The 3,704-nt window shown below is 42.3% G+C and overlaps 1 non-coding gene across 1 annotated transcript; it reads right to left on the reverse strand.

The window, feature by feature from the left end:
* Positions 1-2,638: 2,638 nt before the first annotated feature.
* Positions 2,639-2,771, reverse strand: LOC129681142 (small nucleolar RNA SNORA17). Its single transcript, XR_008720796.1, has one exon. It is a non-coding gene; the product is annotated as a small nucleolar RNA SNORA17 (small nucleolar RNA).
* Positions 2,772-3,704: the final 933 nt, after the last annotated feature.

Below are 3,704 nucleotides of genomic sequence, written 5' to 3' on the forward strand. Positions count from 1 at the left end.
GATGCTAGCTGAAATCAACATCTTCCTCCTATGTAAGTTTGTAGAAACTTGTTGAAGTTGAAGTTAAAGTTTTTAATTTTATCCACCTTTCCCTCTTGAGTGCTTGTACATGTGAGTGGTCTATTTTCTATCTCTCTCTTATTTATTTCTTATTTCCCTGCAGAGCCACAAGTTAGTAGTTTCAGGGCCTTAACCATCAGTCTTTGAAGATAAGCAAGCTGAAGTGTACTTTAGCCTGTGGAGTCCTTGGCATAGGTGCTAGGGCTAATCTCATATCAAAGAGCCACCTTTCCCCTCCTGGTCTTTCTATCTCTGCCTTCTTTCATAAGATTCCTTGTACTCTGCCTAAAGTTTGGCTATGAATCTCAGTATCTGTTTTGATACCTTGCTGGGTTGAGTCTTTCAGAGGCCCTCTGTGGTAGGCTCCTGTCCTGTTGCCTGTTTTTTCCTTCTTCCTATGTCTGTCCCATTTGCCTTTCTGAGTGAGGATTGATCCTCTTACCCAGGGTCCTCCTTCTTGCTTAGCTTTTTTAGTTATACAGATTTTAGTATGTTTATACTATATTATATGTCTAATATCTACTTCTGAGTGAGTATATACCATGTGTGTCTTTCTGCTTCTGGGATGCCTCACTCAGGATGATCTTTTCTAGTCCCCACCATTTGCCTGCAAATTTCATGATTTCCTTGTTTTTAATGCTTGATTAGTATTACATTTTCTAAATGTACCACATTTTTTGTATCCATTCCTCAACTGAGAGACATCTGGGTTGTTTCCAGGTTCTGGCTATTACAAATAAAGCTGCTATGAATATGGCTGAGTAAATGTCCTTATTGTATACTTAAGCATGTTTTGGATATATGCCTAGGAGTGGTATCTAGGTTGATATCTAGTGGTATCTAGGTATCTAGGATCTTGAAATAGCACTATTCCTAATTTTCTGAGAAAGCGCCAGATTGATTTCCAAAGTGAATGTACAAGTTTACATTCCCAACAGCCACCAGCAATGGAGGAGGGTTTTCCTTTCTCCACATCCTCTCCAGCATGTGTTATCACTTGAATTTTTGATCTTAGCCATTCTCATGGGTGTAAGATGAAATCTCAGGGTCGAATTCAGTGCCTGGCTTTTTGATCACTTCCCCCTAATTGGGGGACAGCCTTACCAGGCCACAGAGGAAGACAATGCAGCCAGTCCTGATGAGACCTGATTGGCTAGAGTCAGAGGGAAGGGGAGGAGGACCTCCCTTATCAATGGGCTGGAGGAGCAGCATGGAAGGAGATGAGGGAGGGAGGATGGGATTGGGAAGGGAAGAAGGAGAGGGCTACAGCTGGGATACAAAGTGAATAAACTAATTGATAGATCAATTGATAGATATAGACAGATAGATAGATAGATAGATAGATAGATAGATAGATAGATAGATAGATAGATAGAGATAAATGGGGGGAAGAGCCTCCTTTTACACCCTACTGCAGTCTTGGACAGAAGCAGGAAATGGTGGTCAGTTTCAGTTTTCCTGTTTAGCCTTATAACAGCGAGTACAGAATCATTAGAGAAGGCATTCTTTGCTCCCTCCTCTATTTCTTCTTTCATTTATTCCTGATTAGTTGCCTGAGCCATCAGCTTGGCAATCCAATAGATAAAGGGAACAGGGATTCTGCATCCCATCCCAGACTCTACCCTGGATTTTGCTAAAGCAGTGGGTAAAGGCCTTTGATTGGAGGGCTGAGGTACTGAGATGCCTAATTTTCATGGGGAGGCGGTCCAGGGATCCCAGGTATTTGTGTTATGCCCAAGTCTCATGGACCCCAAAGACCACCAAGGAGCCGATTCCAATGCAAAAGCAGTAGGTTCTTTTTATTACAAGCTGGAGCTCGGGCCCACACCTTCACCAATGCAGCAGCTGTGTGTAGAGCCCCGAGATCAAGAGGAGGAGGGTCTTTATTTAGTGTTACAACAAGGTAAATTGGGAAGTTCTAGCTAGGCAGTTTTAAGATTGATTGACATTTAGGAAATATAGGGAGTCTGGAGAAAATTGTTTGCCCGGAGAGCCAAGCCAAACTGTACTTGTTTTACTCATCCTGTTGTAAAGAACACATTGATTAGCTGTTGCTAGAGGGTGATGGTTAAATATTACTAGGTTTCCTCAGGACTATTCCTTGGGTAAGGGACTCCACTGTCTTCTTTTTGGAATTGGTGACCTCTGGCCTTATTCCTGGGACTGATGGCTTTTGGGGTGTATGTGTGTGTTGGGGGGGGGAGATAAGGCCTGGCTCTCTCACTTGTTGAAAGGGCTCTTATCAGGAGAAAGGGTGTTGGAACTATAATTTCCTTAAGGACCATGTGACCTTCCTCAGGCGGAGTTTGTATGGATCTGGGTTCTGCCTGCATCGAGCAGCTGAAGGAAGCCTCACCTACAAACGGAGTCCTCCATTTTGCCTTGAGCTCTGGGCTTTCAGGTCATGGTAGACTTGGATCTTAGCATCAACGGTCTCAGGTATGGTTCTTTGAGTCCTGGACTCACTCCATGCCCCGGAAGCCCATCTTGGTCTGTGCAGGTAACTAGGAGTCATCTCAGGCCGTGTCCAGGCCTTTTGGCATCAAACTAATTGTGCTCTCAGGCTCACTTTTTTTTTTTTCAGGAAGTGTTAGGCATCTCATCATCCACAGGTCACAACACTGAGAGCAGACATAATTTTTTGTCCTTTCTGCCACCTATGGACACACGTGTGACACAGAGGCCACACGTGAAATGTCTCTATGAGCAGTTTTACTTTTTTAACATTTTTTACTTTTACTTTTTTTTCTTCTTTTTTTTACCCTACAGGTTGTTTGCATATAAATTATTGCTTCAGGTTTTGTGTTTTTATGGGATTCCTAAGTGTGTGAATGAGTGAGTTTCTGTCTGTGTCTGCTTCCTATGCTTTTAGTTGGGCTCTTCTCCCAATGTCTGCTTGTTTTGTCCTATTCTGATGTATTTGGTTTTGTTTTTTCTTATATTTTATTTTACTATTATCCCTTACAAGTCTGTTTATTTTCTAATGAGAGACAGAGGGGGTTTGGATATGAATAACAGGAAAGGTGGGGAGGAACGGGGAGGAGCAGAGGGAGGAGAAACAGTAAGCAGAATATAGTATATGAAAAACCCATTTGAAATAAAACAATAAAATTAAGTGATTCCCAAAGTTGTCACCATTAGTTTATCTTTTGCTTCAGTGAATTTAATACCCTTGTCTTAATGGATTTAATGATCTCCTGAACGTTGGATTCTCAGCCTGCTTACAGCTCACAGTTTTAATACCTGAGAGTTTCAGCACTACACAAGCTTCCTAACAGAGCCCGGCAGTAATTTTGCCCCTTCATGCGCGGCTCCAATCATCACTGGACTCTTCCCTGTTTATGAATTTCTACATTGCTCACCGTGGAGCCCTGCTCTGATGCCATGACAGGCCTGCTACTTTCACTGTGCCCTGCGATCCAGTTATTTGCCCCGGAGGGCCACCTGTTTCTGTCTCCATGCACACATTTTACAAAGAAGGATAGCTTGATTATCAGAAACAAACTTGCATATTGGGGAAAAATCTCTTTTACGTTAACTACAGCTTTTAAATGTAAACGCAGGTATTACAAACCGTGGTTAGCTGAATGATACCAATGTAATTCTGTAACTTGTTTTAAAGTTGAGATGTGGTTTTCCATTTT

The sequence above is a fragment of the Psammomys obesus genome, unplaced genomic scaffold, assembly GCF_907164565.1.
Source record: "Psammomys obesus unplaced genomic scaffold, mPsaObe1.curated_primary_1811, whole genome shotgun sequence".
Lineage (NCBI taxonomy): Eukaryota > Metazoa > Chordata > Mammalia > Rodentia > Muridae > Psammomys > Psammomys obesus.